Genomic DNA, 17923 nt, shown 5'->3' on the forward strand with positions numbered 1-17923 from the left:
CACAGATCTGGGGTGCCAGGCAGATCCACATAGTGCTAGGTAACAGTGGGCACCGGTGACAAGGCAGCCTAGTGCCATGTGGATATGGGGTAGAGAGCTGTAATGGACATGCTAGGACTCCAGTACAAACTGGGGTCAGACACAGCCAAGCAGTGTGCCACAACTGACACTTCCAATGTGATCTTCTCAATCCTTTTGGTAGTAGAGTGCAGGCGACAGTTTCCTCTTATACAGAGGGGTGTCCAACATGCCCTGGGGTGGAAGCACAGCCCTACCATTTGTCATGGACTGATACAGACTGCACTGGAACAGGGTGATGCCCCTGAACATCTGCAATGCATCAATGACATCACTGTGTGGGGCAATACAATAGAGGAAACATTAAAGAAAACAAGAAGAATAATCTAGATCTTTTTTGAAGGATGGTTTTGCCATAAAATAAAACAAGGACAAAGGACTTGCATTAGGGATCTCATTGTTGCACATAAAATAGCAAAGTGGACATTGCCACACCCCTACGGATATGAACATTAAGATATCAATTAAGTTCCCACCAACTTACACGAAAGACACACAGCCTGCTCTAGGCATTGTAGGTTTCTGGAGAATGCATCTTCTCAGTTACAGTCAGATTGTGAGCCTCCTCTGCCAAGCAACCCCAAAGAGGAACTGTTTTGAGCAGCATTGAGCCTTGGAACACATCAAACAGGAGACAACTCATGCAGAAGCTCTTAGGCCTGGATCAGCTTTGATGCAAGTGCTCTACACTGCAATCATGAATCCTAGTCTTGGAGCATACCTGGAACATCTGACAGAGAACACAAGAAAAATAAAGCCACCCTCTAGAGCTTTGAAGCAGGGGTATTCAGATCTGAGGCCTACTACAGCTCAAATAATAATAATTAAAAAAAAAAAAAAGTGATACTAGCAGGATATGAGGGTCTTCAAGCTACTTCAGAAGTTGTTAAAGCACAGCTCTTCCAGGCATCTTGACTGATATGCTGCACTGGATGTTCAAAAGGATAATTCTTTCTACACATCATGCAACCAATGCTATGTGGAATACATGGGCAGCACTGAAAACACAAGGAGCTCAAATAGGGAATCCCAAGCACCCAGGAATCCTGGAAGAGGTCATGAACTGGATAGAAGGTAGAGATTTCAGAGTGTTGCTGAAGAAGGTGATTCATGCCAAAGAAGCACCACCATACAATGAGTTATCCGAAAGCCAACTATATCCTAGGCTTCATCAAAAGCAGTGTGACCAGCAAGTTGAGGGAGGTGATTCTGTCCCCTCTATTTTGCTCTCATTAGACCCCACCTGGAGTACTGCATCCAGCCCTGGGGGTCCCCAGTATAAATGAAGCCCCTGCATACTGTGGGAGGAGATAAGGTCCTCATAGTGGACGTAGGGAAATGGCTGGGAAGGGTAGTGTGGGTTGTTCATCCTTTGGGAAAAGCAAATCCACTCATTCATGGGATTGTCTTTGTTCAAGGACCTGGGTGCACTTGTTGGGTAATGAGGAAGGGTGGGAAAATCCAGTGTGTAGCTGGACATTTAACCACGAGAGGAAAAAAATATGGCATGATTTGAACTCTAGAGGAAGCAGTACAGCAGGAACCACCAGAACCGACAGAATGAACCTCACCAGGAACCAGAAGAGTACAGCAGGGACACAACTCAAGCTGGTCTTAGCACCCCACAATCTGATACAGTTTCTCCTGTCCTGAGTGACCACCTTGACAGATGGGTCCCGAGCCATCAACTGTTCTTATGGTCATTTCAGGGGGTGGGGACATGGTTTAGGGGAATAATAATCTGTGTCAATGTCAAGAGTCAGGTGATAGTGGTTCATGTGGAAGTATAAGACCGACTGTGGGATGTAAAAATGGTTTAACTATATGGTACAGGCTGTTAGTGCTTTTGGTAAGAGGGAACTTTGGGAATGAGAAAGAGATAGAATGGAAAGTAAAAAGAAAGGTATAGAAGGATGAACTGTTATAATGGGGTGTGTGTAGGTGGAAAGATTTGAGCATGGTACAGAAATGAAGCAATGCATGAATGGGATAGTCAGAGGATACTTGGACATATCCAATAAAGTGGAACCTAAGTATGATCCTAAAGATATGGTGAAGGCTGTACCGTGGGATGGACTTTACTTCCTTCACAGCAAGCAGTATAGTGCTCTGCTTTGGATATGTGATTAAAACAGCGCTGATACACACCAATCTTTTGGCTTTTCCTGAATCAGTGCTCATACAATGTCAAGGCTTTCTCTCTTCTCCCCCTCCCCAATGGCAGTAGGCGGGGACTGGGTGAGAGGCCGGGAGGGGACACAGCCAGGACAGCTAATGTGAACTGACCGAAGGAATATTCCATACCATATGGCATCATTCTAGGCAACAAAAGCTCAAGGGAAGGGGAGGAAAGGGGGATGTTTGTGGTTACAGTATTTGTCTTCAAAAGCAAATCATTGGATGTGGCTGAACATCTGCCTGGCAATGGGAAGTAGTGAATTAATTTCTCTTTTTACTTTGTGAGCACAGCTTTTTCTTTCCCTGTAAAAATATCATTATCCTGACCCACAAGTCTTCTCACCTTCTTTCTGTTTTCTTCCCATTCCATGGGACTAGGGATTAAGAGACATGTTGAGTGGGTACAAGTAATCTAGTCTAACTGCTTATGACTTCAATAAATCCGTGCTCACGAGAGCTGTTGCAGCCAGATTATTATCCTTACTTCTTGTACCAAATGGTCAGATAATGGAGACCAAATGGAGACTGAGGATAGTAAGAAGGTGGAGTTACTGAATGCCTTCTTTGCCTCTGCCTACACTGCTGGAGACTGTTTGCAAGAGCCCCAGACGGCTGAAGCCCCGGAGGAAGTCTGCCTTGGTTGATGAAGGTTGGGTCGGGGATGAATGAAGACAGCTGCACATCCATAAATCCATGGGTCCTGATGGGGTGCACCCAAGGGTCCTGAGGGAGCTGGCAAAAGTCATTGCTAGGCCACTATCCATTATCTATGCTAAATCCTGGGAAACAGGAGAGGTGCCCAAGGACTGGAGGAAAGCGAATGTTACTCCAGTCTTCAAAAAGTGCAAGAAGGAGGACCGGGATAACTACAGACACTGGTCAGCCTCACTTCCATCCCTGGAAAGATGATGGAAAGACTTGTCCTTGGTGCTGTCTCTATGTGATCAAGGATAAGAGGGTTGTTAGGAGCAGTCAACATGGTTTTACCAAGGGAAAGTCATGTTTGACTAATCTAAATAGCCTTTATGAGTATGTCACCTATTATTAGCATATGAGGATAGATGATGGTAGGGCAGTAGATGTGGTCTACCTTGACCTCAGTAAAGCATTTGACACTGTCTCCTATAGCATCCATGGCTAAACTGAGGGAGTGTTTTCTGGAAGGTTGAGTAGTCAGGTCGATTGAGAGCTGGTTGAAGGGAAAAAGCCAGCAAGTGCTGATCAAAGGGACAGAGTGTAGCTGCAGGTCTGTATCTAGTGGAGTCCCTCAGGGGTCAATACTGGGGTCTGTGCTATTCAACACATTCATTGATGACCTGGATGAGGGAATAGAATGTACAATCAGCAAGTTTACTGTTGACACCAAACTGGGAAGGGTGGCTGACACACCAGAGGGCTGTGCTGCCATTCAGTAAGACTTAGACAGGCTGGAGAGCTGGGCAGGGAGAAGTTTAATGAGATTTAACAAGGGCAAGTGTGGGGTCTTGCATCTGGTGAAGAACATTCCCAGCAACCAGTATAGGTTGGGGACTGGCCTGTTGGAGAGCAGCGTAGGTGAAAGGGACCTGAGGGTCCTGGTGTGAACAGCAGGATGACCATGAGCCAGCCACGTGCCCTGATGGCTAAGAAGGCCAATGGGGTGTATTAGAAGGGGTGTGGTTAGTCGGTCAAGCGAGGTCCTTCTACCCCTCTACTCTGCCCTGGTGAGACTGCACCTGGAATATTGTGTCCAGTTTTGGGCCCCTCAGTTCAAGAAGGACAGGGAACTCCTTGAAAGAGTCCAGCACAGGGCCACCAAGATGGTTAAGGGAGTGGAACACCTTCCTTATGAGGAAAGGCCGAGGGACCTGGGCCTGTTTAGCCAGGAGAAGAGGAGATGGAGGGGTGACCTTATTTATGTTTATAAGTATGTAAAGGGCGACAGTCAGGATGATGGAGCCAGGCTCTTCTCAGTGATGGCCAGCAATAGGACAAGGGGAAATGGGTGCAAGCTGGAGCACAGGAAGTTCCATGTGAATATAATGAGGAACCTTTTCACTGCAAGGGTGACAGATCACTGGAACAGACTGCCCAGAGAGGCTGTGGAGTCTCCTTCTCTGGAGACATTCAAAACCTGCCTGGATGTGTTCCTGTGCAATTTAGTCTGGGTGATCCTGCTCTGGCAGAGGGGTTGGACTAGATGAAGGTCCCTTCCAAATCCTAACATTCTGTGATTCTGTGATAAACCTGTGATAATCCTGACAAGATTTTAACCCGAGCAAGGCACAGTAGCTGTCCCATATCAATATCAAACAGCCAACCCAAGTTAGTAACCTGAAAGTCCATAAAAGATACTCGGAATACAGATGCCTCATGGGAGTATTTAATTTCAAAGAGAGGAGAATGAGAAGAGTACACAGAAGGGAGTTCAATGGACTGGCAGAGGCACAAAATGCATGTAGGACGCCAAATTTATGGAATCCTTTCCAGATTGCACATTAAAGGCTCAGAATGTATTGCCCATGAGAAAAGTTTAACATCTGACCACAGTAAAAGCCAACAGTGTTAAATAGCAGAGTAAATGCTGCCATTAGTGATAAAAAGATTTAAAAAAAAATAAAAGTCCAAATGAGAAAAATAAAAAATACCTTAGAATTTAAGAAGTTGCCTGTAAAAACATATCAGATTGGTCAAAAAGACTTGTTAAAGAACTAAAAAAAAAAATCAGAAATACTAACTTTTCCAAACAACAATATCTTGAAGTCTCCCAGAGAACAAGTCAGACTGGAAGGTCCTACTTATACCTAAAAGGGGCACTCAAGGAAGGTGAATATCAAAGAACAAATCTATATTAACTCTTCTCTATTGTGTCCCTCCTGTAGAAGCCATGGGACTTGCTGACAGCAGAGCCCTTTCTCACAGGGATGAGCATAGATACATAGATATATTGGAGAAAATTAGGGTCCAACATGGCTTTTTAAAGGAAAGAGATACTATTGATGTTCTGTTAAGATATCAGTGAGCGTGTGGAGAGGAGTGACATGGTTATACCGTGTACCTGGATTTCCCAAAAGCTTTTGAAAAGCTTGGGCACTAACAGCTCTTAGAGATATTAAGTTGTCATGGAAGAGAAGGAGCTCACCAATTAATAAATGTAACTGTAAAAGCTGAGCAGTCAAAAATTGTGGCTGGTCAGTTTTTACAGTGGAAGGAGGTTATCCCACAGGAAGTAAGTTTCAGGGCACGAGCCAGCTCTGTTCACTATATATCCATAAATGAACTGTAAAAGTCTGTTCATTACTATTAATGTAATGAATCTCAGTGAGGTGGCAAATTTTCAGCTGGTAGGAAAGCACTCAGGAAAATCAAACACAAAACTGACCTCCAAGACTTGCAGAAAGCTCTCATGATACTGAGTGATGGGGTAATAAATGACAGAAGAGATTCAATGTCAATAAATGCAAAGTAATGCACATGGCAAAATAACAATTCTAACTATACATATGCAATGATGGGCTCTACATTAACAATTCATGAAAGAGGTCTCAGAATAACTCTGGATAATTTCCTGAAATGTCAGCTCAATGTTCAATAGTCAGAAAAGCAAAAAGATAGTTAGGAATAGGAGGAAGAGAATGTAAACAAGCACAAAACACCACTACAGGGTACGCAGTGCAAAACCACCGTTCACCCACAGCTTCCCCAACCACTCTGTACCAACATGAATGGAGCAGACCCAGGAGAGCTACTGGATTATTTGGAGGCACAGACACTGGATACCATCAGCCAGATTTTGAAGAACAGATCTTCATGCCTGGGCCATCCCAGCTGAGCTTCTCCTTTCTGCTTCTTGTGACAAACAAACTCATCTGCAATGTTCAAAGCAAGGGCAAAATAGTTAAAACATTAAACTGCAAAGCTATTGCTCATGTTTTTAGTGCTCTCAGGAGCTACACTGTAAAAGATAAATCATCCACCAGAAATTTAAGTAATCAAGAGTCACTTTCGCTTGGTGAACTTGCTATTCTTGTTTTGTCCTTCATAATCTTTCATGTTGAGATGGAAGAAAAAAAGAGACAAAGATAAGAGAAGTCCTAATACGAATTGCAAGTTAATGGGAGAGAGGGACCAGATAGGAATAACATTTGTATGCTGTAGATAGATAGATATATGTGTAAAGTCTTTTCTAGTTTTAACTTAGTTAATGCTTAAATTGTATCCTGTCATCCTTGAAGCAGTTCTGAAGTTTCCTGCAAGGAATATGCTAATCTTGTATCTTTGTTCTAATCTTCTTCCATTGCAGATAATTACAAAATATTAGTGACTGAGTGACAGCAAAGATGTATAACAACATAATTGTAATCTGAAGTTGTTTTTTACTTAATAAACATGACAGTAGATGGCAAAACAGACTGTTGATCTTGGGAAAGATCTTGGCCAAGGAGTAAGTCTGGACAGTCCACGAAAATGCAAAACTTACAACTACATGAGACAGACCAATAAGGAAAATACGTGTTGCTGGGGTCTGTAAATCCTGGTACTGGAGATACCAGCACTGCTGGTAGGAATGGCCAATGGGCTTATAGAAGAAGATCATGGAACTGCCTCCATCAGTGTTCCAGGAAAGCACAGACAGAGGCAGAGAGGAAAAGAACTAATATTGTCTCTTCATTAAATGTCAACAATTTATCTTTCCTGTTCACAAACGTATTTGTTTTCCATTTTCTTTCTCCCTTCTGGTCACACCTGAAATACTGGCTATTCTGATACTGACAGTAAGGGGACCAGAAATCTATAATTTCTGCATAACTGTCAGCATCCTTTCTACAAATTAATCTTTGTGCATCCAAACAGCCTTTGTATGCTTACACTTCAGGTAGCCCAGTACTGCTGCACAATTTCTGTGTTTATGTAGTCCAAAGGTTTGCCTAACCCTTCAAGAAAAAAATAAAAAAAGGTCTTCTGGAGAGTGAGCAAATAACCTACCCTTAAATACAAGAACATTAGCACTGTATTCATTTCCACATGACATTTAAAGCTGTAATCCATGCTGTGTGGTGTCTGGGGGATCCTCCTTTCCCAGTGACTCATTTTACTTCCTGCTTGGCCTCCGAATCTAATTGACTCTTCTAGCTAATTTCATTTGGATTGTCATTATGATTATGACATTTAACAAGATTCCTTTTATGTTTAATACATTTAAATAGTAAATTAAAATAAGACTTATCCGCTACTGACATTTGCAGAATGTAGACATATGCAGTTAGATTTTCCATGCACTATGAATTCAGATGGTTAGAGAAGAGCTTTTGTCAGGAGAAAAGTAGGGGAGGGTTTTTTCCTTTTGGTTCATTTCTTATTTACTCCCTCTCCATAAGGAACTTACAGGCAGGGCATGAGTCAAAAGCTGAGATGACCCACATACAATTTGTTGATCTCATTAATCACTGAATTAAGTGATTGAATCTATTTGATTGCAATTACAGACTCTCCCTCTCTCTCATTAATCATGGCAATAAGACCGTGATTTTCAAAGGTATTTGGGTGACTAACTTTTTCTGAAATCAGTGGCAGGACTTTATGTAATTTATGTAATTTATTTCAACAACTTTAAGTCGTCGTTTTGCTTTCACACGATTCGCATACAACCCAACAGACGTAGGGTTTTAGCTACGGCTTACCAGCTCGGCACAGTTAAAGAAATCCTGGGATTTATGTGTGTATATAGATGAAAGGCTGAAACAGAGAGAGAGAGAGAATAACTATACAAAACATAGCTCCTAAAATTGCTTCCTCTCAGGAATAACATTTTGACTGCTAGATAAATTACACTGTGTTTGCACTTTTGTGGAGCAATCATGACATCCAGTGGGCATCCCCCTTACTGCAGGGCACCGCTACCTTGTCTTCATGACAGCAGGACAGGTGTTGGGGTCATGAGTGGAAAATACCAAGAAATTCTCCAGAGAAAGATAATTTTTGCTTCTTTTTCCTTTTTTTCTTTTTTTCTTTTTTCTCTTTTAACACTTTCCAAGTATTCCTTAGATACATTTCTAATTATTAATTTTGCTGATTGTATTGTGCTAAACACTATTTCAAGACCCTAGGATCTAAACACAGAAAGCAGCCTGGCACAGACAGGTAATTCTGCCACAAGCTCTGAGTAAAGGGCAGTCTGTGCTTCCCGGAAGCAAACCAAGCATCACAGAGCTGTCACAAGTGGTCTGTGATATCAAGTGAGCTGTGAGTTGGCTGGAATAGCTGCTGACTTTTTACTGGGTGTTTCTCATCTTTTGCTAAACTGCTTCAGTGAACTCACCAGCATCGGTATAGGGCCAAGAAAAAGAAGAGGATTTTGCCTCCTGGTTGGAACAGAGGGCAACCATCTCTGGGGAGCAGAGATTTGGAGCATCGTGAATCATAATGAGGAATCCATCATATCTTATGGCTGGCATCGCTATAGCAGGGGGATATATTATGCTGGATGCAAGTGAGCTGATGAATTTAAAGGCCTTTGAACTTTTCTTCTTCTCCAATTTGCAGCACAATTTAGCATATGAACACATTTGCCCATCTGTACCCACTGCTCCATCCATCACTTCCTATACTTTCCCTATCCAAAAGTTCACATTTGTTATGCTTGTGTTGTTGCCACCTATTCAGCAGCACTCGGGTGCCTGCAGTGTGCTGGCCATTCTGTGACAGATTCTTCCTCAGAGAGGAAGGCAGCCATCCCTCTCCTCAGTTTTTGCATTATTATTTTGGTCAGGATCTGGTCCGGAGCAAAGCACCAGACTCAGCTTGAGCCTGACACCCTTACAGCCTGACTGGCTCCTTTTGAAGTGACATGGGCTGTGCTGGGTGAAGTTATCACTTCATTATTTGGTTCCAGCTTTGATGCTGAAAGCAAAGGGACTAGGCACACCTCCCTGATATAGGTCAAAAGAAATTCCCGAGCTTGATCCAGCGCAGGGGTGGATTTGACTCATTTTTCTGCCACCTGGAAGACATCCAAATTGACTGCACTATACAGGTTCCCATTTAAAAAGTTATCCTCCCAGTCATTAAAAATATTGTACCTGAAATCCTGGAGAAACTGCTGGGCCCAGCCAGGAGATGTGGGTAGGAATCACTGAGCATAGACCCCGGCTAATCCCTGCGGACAAGCCTGCCTACAGGGTACTGCTTAGCTGGCAGGACAGGCGAGTTGTGAAGGGCAGAGGAACGATGACTTAGCAGATAAAAAATGCCCAAGGCCCGTTTCTTTCTCCTGACCTGCTCGACTTCACCATTTCACATGACCAGCAGCAGAAGGCCGCAGGCCAAGCCAGCAGCCACCAACACGCTGCACCCACCCGTACGCCGCCCTCCGCACCGCAGCCCAGCGACACACGCAAGGAGAGCGACCGCGCTAACCACAACCTGAACTCGGGGCTGTCATTTAGTGAGTAACTAAGCAGCGATGGCAAGAGGCACCATGTCTCCTCTCTGATCACACAGAATTAAACGGCTGCGCACCTTCCCAGTGTGCAGCGGCGCTCAGGAGCCCTCAGAAGAAAACGAGGGTAACCTTTTCTTCAGCCTGCCAAGGGACTATGTAACCTTGTAATTATCCAGCTTGAGATAGAGGAGATACATTGTAATTGTGTACAAAGGAGGTCACAGGTTTATGCATCCTCTGACAGACTGCAGGAAGAGAACTATGGCAAAACCTCCCTGGCAGACCTTTTTAATTTATTTTCCCCAAGCGCATTAAATTTTAATGTCATCTTTCTGACCTGTATGTTAGCATATTTATGAACATGTGATTAACTGGTAACACACCAGAAAGCCCAAAGTGTCAAAAAAATTGTTTGGCTTTAATTGATTTTGGCTCTCTTTACTTAAAAAAAATCAATATTGCACAAAGAAAAGGAAAAAAAAAAAAACAACCAATCCAGATTACAGAGTTTAGAAGGAAGTCAAACTTAGATGAACTCAAATCAGTGACATTCGATAAAACCAGAGCGTAGTAAAAAACCCATCAGCTGCCTTGTCAATAAGGCAATGTACTATTTTTGTTTTAAAGACCCATCTACAGGCAAGGTGTACCACATGAATGTGAAGCAAAAAAGGTGTCCTCCCTGCCCCTCAGAGCACACACCAGAACAACACAACAAATAGACTGCTCTTGTCATCTGGTGAGTGGGATCATCACGGGCAAGATATCCTCTGTGTTATCCCCCACCAAATTTTAATAGGTACCTGGCACATGGCAGTGTTGGAGGGGAGCTGGAGGCACGTACCACGGTGGCCTGAGATGACTCGTGAGAAGTCCCTGTTTCTCCCAGGCTCACCACACTCAGAGTGAGCTTCCGTTGTGGTAGCAAGGTGCAGTGCACTATAAACTCGCAGTTTAACATCTGGCTGCACCACAGGTGAAATAGACTGGTGACTCCCTTCTAGGCCACAGTGAAGACCTGTCTTGTTAAGATAATGTACTTCTTATTCCACAGGGAGAAAAAAAAAAAATAGTCAAGCCTTTCATTTGCTAAGTGTGCCATTTGTAACTGCAATGTGAAAACACTTTTTCAGGATACCTGCTGAAATGGCCCTCCTTGAGACTACATCCCAAGAGCTTCCCCATCTCAAACTATAGGGGACATGGAGAGAGGAAAGAAAACTCTCAGTCTTCCTACTGAAGGAGTTTGAGCAGTCATAATTACAGACAAATTCACAATGCCACACAAAAGGAAAAAGGGAAACCCACTAGGTATAGAGTTCATTAATTGTTTGTATGAAGCAGCCACTGCTTAAAATTCCCAGCCAAGAACCAGGATGCCAAGTTTTAAGGAGGTGTCTAGTTGAGAATAGGAGACACCCTTAAGTCTAAATTCTTTTCCCACACAAGAAGGTGCATCAGAGGTCCAGTGCTACCTGTGAGACCAACAAGCTAAGGAACAACTCCATACAATTTGCAGGGTAGAGTAGACCACTTGTCTACTCTTCAGCATGCTGGGTATGAAATGGACCACCTCTGTGCGCATGTAAGGTGGTCTAACTATTATTCTTGGTGGACACTGACAGCAAGGAAGAAATAGTTGAACACTTAGAAGGTTGTTAAAAGCTTGACTGGAGCATCAAGCATACTCAGCCAGAAAAGACATGCTCCAGGTAGGCACAGAGATTAATCCAGATCATGAAGGCTTGTGTAGGGACAGAGATTCTGCACAAATGCCTCCCTGATCTCAGTGTGAGTCCCACACATTAGACAGCTAAGATCCTGTTATCCCTCTTTAGACCTAATTTAGACACTCTCATACCACCTATGAAGTCTGCCCTGAAAAGAGGTTCTAGAAAGGACTTTTTTCAGTCATTTCTACTAGCTAACTAAGGCCTAAGTAGATATTTTATTTAACAGTCCACTAGTAAGAGCTACCAAAAAAAGCCTTTTAAATGCCAATTCTTTTGCTATCTCTAGTACTCAGGAACTAAGATGCAGACATTTCAGTATTTGTCAATGTTTTAAATTAGGATGAAAATCTGGAGTCATAATTTTGCCTCTAAAAGAGGTGTACCCCCTGTGTTAACTGTGGGGGAACATCCATCCCCATCTTCCTCCTTCTTCCATCCTCGTTGTCCCTAGCCATGCCCCAATTCATCTCTTCTCAGGCAGGAAACACTAAGGGTCATGCTCTGCCTACTGTTCTCCATTTTCTGCCCTGCAACTCCATGAGCACAGAAGTAACATGTTTTTAGACTATCCCCTTTTCACTTACCTTTGTAGGTATGTTTAAGTCACCTTTAAACATACTGAAGTGTCCACAGAGCTTAGTAAATATGTTAGAAGTCAAAGTCTTTGTAAGCAGTCCCTGGACACTTGCCCCTCCCACTTTCAAAGCTGGAGCAGCATCAGCTCTTGTCAGGGAACTGGGCAAATTAGGTGAGATGATAAAATCCGGAGGCCATGGCAAGTAAGGGAGGGCTGGACTAAAAGAAACGTGAGGCAAGGGCAGAAGAATCCCCTGTAGAGAAAAAAATTCTCATTGCATGACATGATATCAGTATTGTCAGGTGTCTCTCTTCTCCCCACACCACAATTTCTCTAAGAACTGGGTTTTCAAACACCCTTTTTTATGCTTTTACAGCAACATTTTCCTACTGGGAAAGGTGAGAGAGTAAGATGCACTAAGCAGCAGATACACAGCTGCCTCTCAGGCAAATGCCGCCTATAGTAGCAAAGCAGCAACTGCTTTCCCCTTAATTTTTATTCTTAAAAGACACCCCACCCCCCCACCCCCCCACCCCCCCAAAAAAAATCCCCAACATTAATTTCAGTGGTGTACTTCCTCCTTCTCATAAAGGCCTTTCTGCCATGTTTGCTTTATGTGTGGTGGGGTGACTGAACAGCTATGGGGAGGTGTCCTGCAATTTGCTTCCTGGGAGAAGAGTCTGGGGGAGGTTTAAACAACATTTAAATGCATCTTCACTTGCTTTTAACACCTCCTGTAAAACCTCCTGCTTTTGGCTGTCCAACTGCTTCTCCTAAGCTCCGGAGGTCAATTAGCATTTAAATACACTTGAAAAAGGCAGTCTGGTAGACCCCTGTCCTCTGACCCTTGTGTTCCGACTCTGCGTGCAGAAGCGCCTTGCTCCTTCGCAAGGTCTGAGCAGCGGGCGCTAGCGGATGTTCAGCCAGCATCAGCCAAACAGACCTCACATTTCCACCTCCAAAGCACCCTTGGTCAAGGGGCCAACATCTGATCTCCATGTTGTTTGGAGAATGTGAATGCAGCAGGCAGGAGTGAGCCTTCTCGGGAAAGCCTGGTGAGACAGCCTAAGTGCCGGCATGAGCCTAGCACAAAGGAAAAAAGAATGAGTGTGGAAGAGGGTCCAAATTTCCCTTTGTGTCCAATCACTAATGAAAAGGAAATTTCTCCAGTGCGATTTTCTCAGTGGTTATAATAAACAGGACAGAGCAGGGTGAGTGATCACGATAGAGACAGACACAAAATGTATTACAGCTCAGATTGGTCTGGTTTTCAACGAGGGAATTGGCCTCCTCCCTTTACTGCTGCCCCAAAACAATTTGGTCGTTTCAGGGGAGACAATTTTGCATTCCATTATCCTCCTGAGCCAAGGGGGAAAAGTGTAAAATTAATGCCTGAAAACGGAAGGTCTCACACAGGGCAGTTGAGGGAGTGGGAAGATGAAGGGCAGGAGAAACAGGGCAACATTGTACTGCAGCTGGGTCTCAGCCAAACTTCACTGCTTGTTACTTTTTTCGGAGCCTCAGGGAGTTTGCTTTTCTGGCTTTATTGTCTAAACTGAATTGCAAAAAATAGAGTCTTTAAAGTTTTATCTCCTCCTTTAATACCATTCACTCTGAAGTCTCTTTTCCCACATATAAATTCTTAATTTTTTTTTCCTTGACATCCTCTGTTTAAAAATAAACAAACTGTATGCAAAATGTGGATTTGCTTTTGACTTTAAGCATTTAAAATGCAAACCAAGTCTGCTAAGGTCTTCTCTGTTAAAATATGGAAAGAGTTTCTACTTTTTTTCCAACAATTTAATAAAAGTTCCTCTACCCTGCTGGGTGCATTTGGAAGTAAAAAGAAATTATATAGAATATATTATTGATCATTCCTGGTGGAACACCACCAATGATAAATCATATGGAACTGCACAGTTCATTAGACATTGACAGGGTGAGGTACTGCCCTTCTGGAGCATGTGCTGCAGACAGCAAGAAGATGCATTATAAAATACCCTCCTTTTTAATTAACTCTTCAGAGGCCCCTAAAACTCAAAAGAATTGCTTTCAGAAAAGTTTTGCTTTCTTTTCATTTGATCAGGTGCCCGTAGTACATTCACCGAAGACTAGGGGAAGCTTTTCTGGAAAGGGAAATCCACTAGAAAGCAAAAAGCTCACTTTTCTGGGGAAAAAAAAAAAAAAAAAAAAAAAACCACCTGATTGCCCTCTATCTGCCAGGATCTTTCCTTTCCCATTTAGGGCCCATCTATACTGAAGCATTCAAACAAACAACAGTGCTGTTTAGAAATTCAAAATCCTGATGCTAGCATTGAAACCAGAAAGTCACTGTTAGCTGTGATTATTTATACATCTAATGATGCCGTTGTCAGCATTACTGATGTCATTCACCAGTAATTGTTACTTGCTTTTCCTGCCACTACACAAATAGTAGAAGCAGGCACAGGCTCATATACATCACTGCAGCGTGTGACGCCTACAAACGGATTAATCAGCTCTCATTAGTTGCTAGGTAACAGTGCCTTGACCTTAGTGTCTGTGTAGCCAAGGAGGGACAGGGATGTGGGGATGCTTCACGTGTGTGCTGCATGTCTGGATGCACATTGTCACCACATCTGCCACTGGGCAGCGGCGCGGCTCGTCCCCCTACGAGTCACGCTGCACCGCTAAATAAATCAGAAAATGAGATGACTGTTCACATCATGCCATTTCTTACCACGTGTTTCAACACATCTTGCCCTCTTCTCTGGCAGAAATGATGTGACACAAGCATGATCCGGCAGGGCCATTGCAAGGCTCTGGGAGCAGTAAGGTCACTCTTTCTTGGTGCCCAGTTTATGAGCTATTCTGATTCCACCATCTCTAATATTACCTGGTGTTAATTACACAGTTGTCGTTACTGATTTGTACGACATAGTCCTTCATGATCCCAATCAGCATTATAGAGATCAGAAATGTAGGTGAGAAATGGTCTTTGCTCTGACAAATATACATACAAACAGATAAAAAAGGCATAAAAGGTGAAAGAAATTAAATTATAATGCCATTTTACTTGGGTCAAGTGTAGACAGTGAGGCACAAGAAAATGAGATTTCTGTGGAGTCTTATGTTGAGCCATAGCAAAGCCAGGAACTGGGTTTCTGCTCAATTATTTTACTGTAGTCCAAGAGGAACATTCATGGTCACCATCTCCTGACTCAGAAGCTTGCTTTTAACACAGAGGATTTTCCTTGCATGTAGTCTTTGGAGCAGGAACTCCAGATGGAGTAATGAGCTAGGAGCAATGTAATGGATTCTGGTTTATTTTAGTAAAAAGACCCACAAAAATTCTTGGGTAAATAAGGTGTTTGACTCAGGATTAAAGTCCAATCTTCTGTGTTAAAAAGATGCAGTTCTCTGTACTTCCACAAGTTTTATTACAATGAATAAGGAGATTCAAATTCAACAAATAGATAACCACAGTGAAAGCTACTGCTCTCTTTTTAAACTTAAAGAGACTTTAATTCAATAGTGACATCAAGATGTCATTAAAATTGCCATCAGGAAATTAATGGAGGAACATTAATAATAGGTTAAACCACCAATTAGTCAAATCACCAAATTAATGCAGCAGGAGATTGAATCATGAGATTAAAGTAACAAAGAATCTTTACTTACCGATTCTTCAGACTGAAGGGAAGTTACATGTTTGCTTTAGCGTAAACCCGCAGCTGAAAGATTTTGTCCAACGCAATAAAAGTAATTAATTTGGTCTTAAGGAGTTACAGAAATCAAATTGTGGTTTATTCTCAGTGACAATTTAGTGCTAATCCAAGAGTTTTCATAAAAGCTCACCACCATCACGACAACAAATACTTCTTTTCCCTACCCACAGTCTCAAGACGTAGATTTACCAGCTTATTTAAAAGGATAAAGGTTAATGAAAGTAAATAAATTATTTAAATCTTTGCTAACCCAGGAAAATTCCTCAGTGAAGTATACAATGCTATACTGAAGACTTGATTTTGAACAAGTTCCTTACATGCACTTCGCAGACAGGTACACATCCAACCCCTTCTCTACTGCGCAAAAGACGGGTTTCTTTTGAAAAGCAGCACAGAAAAGCAAGAGAAAATAAAAAAAGAGATAAAACTTGCTGGTTTGAAACTACCCCATTTTTGATAGGCACCAAGGGGAAACACAGCTCAGAGAGAGGATTTTCAGTCAGAAGGAACTAAAGAAGATGGGCCTGATGCACTTTGTCAGAGAGGATCTTTTCCAACAGCAGGACTCCAGTCAAACTGCTGGCTGCTTGAGGTCTTCACCAGCTCCCTCCTGCTCTACCTCCACAAGTGCCATGGATGCCCCTGTACATGCCTCTGCCAGCCCCAAATGACTTTGTGGGCCTCGTACTTTGCAACCTTCTTTCTCAGTGTACTGCCCTCAGTGCTCAGCTGGCTGAAAACAGCACGTCTCAACCTGACAGAAGACCACAAAATGTCTGTCCAAGGTGCCTGCTGTCTGGAAATATCTGCCCTGGCAGTTCCACACGATAAATCAGTTTCCCAGACCACAAAGTCAGAGGGACTGTCCCCTGACTGTTCTCTTAGGTAATGAACAGCAAGGTGATGCCATATGGCACCAGCATCTGGTGACCAGTCTGTGCGTGTGGCACAAGTGGCTGGGGCCTCGGCGGCATTCGTGAAATGGCACCATTTGTCTGAGAGCATTCATCACAGTGTTCCTCAGCCCACAGAATAAGACAGCTGGGAAACGTGACCGTGTCTGTACTGATGGTTACATCTGGCTCCTAGTGACTTCGACGGAAAAACGAAAAACATCTTTGATGCAAATACCAGCTGAAAGTTTCCGAAGAGCAAGTTTGACCAAACCACACCGGGAGACCACGAGGCAAACTGAAGTTTCGTTGAACTGTTTTCACAGAACAGCCATCCCTGCAGTGTACCCACCATCTGTAGCAGTCCTACTGAGTTTCAAAAGGTATTGCAAGGATAATTTCTGATTCACCATTTTCACATAACCCATTTTGATTTTCCTTTTTTCTGCAGCCAGGATCACTTGATGGGCCTTTCTGTGGCTATTTTGCAACATGACAGCAATTTTTAATCACCACCAGTACAAACGACAGGGAGCACAATTGCTCTAGAAAGAATGAAGCTTTCAGGGTGGGTTTGTTTGTTTTCTTTCTATAAGTCAGATATACCTTTGATCTTGGTAATACGTAAGCAAGTGATCAAATGAATAAATAGAGAACAAACACTCCATTGCTGCACAGAACTATTTACTAATGGGATTTTTAAGATACTGGAAGACTCTACCTCAATGGACAAAGACAAGACTAAACAGAATTCATTTAGGGAAAAACAAGAGATGGGTTTAAAAAATTTGGTGTGCTTAAAAATAAGCATAAAATCCTAGTTCATTATCTCCTTAATATAAAAGTCTGGGAAAACAATAAGCTAGATTGGGAAAACCAAATCCAGCTAGCTCTTTTTTGGTTTTTAAGATGCCCTAACAATAATGCAGCAGGGTGAAAAGATCAGGACCACTTTGTACACATTGTGCTAATTACTGCAAGTACTTAAAGTTGTAATTAGCTTATTATACTGCAGAGAACCTAACATGGCATGTCTTTCAAAAAAAATTTCTCTCCAGATCATTAGTGGGAAAGCTAACAACATCTGCTTCAAATAAAATCAACCAATTAGCGCAGGCAACTTCGCATAGTTTGCAATCAGAGAATTATATTGTGCCAAGTGCTAATTTCAATGTGAATTCTATCTCCTCCTTATATCCCACGCTTATCTGCCAGCACAGCTGGTGTTTAACACCACTGACTTCAGTGAAGTCTCCAAAAACTTATGTTAATTTAAAGTAACCTAATCAGAAGTGTGCAATACAGACTGGGCTTGATCTCAGCTTAATTAAAACTGA

This window comes from Gallinula chloropus (genome assembly GCF_964237585.1).
Source record: "Gallinula chloropus genome assembly, chromosome: 1".
Classification (NCBI taxonomy): domain Eukaryota; kingdom Metazoa; phylum Chordata; class Aves; order Gruiformes; family Rallidae; genus Gallinula; species Gallinula chloropus.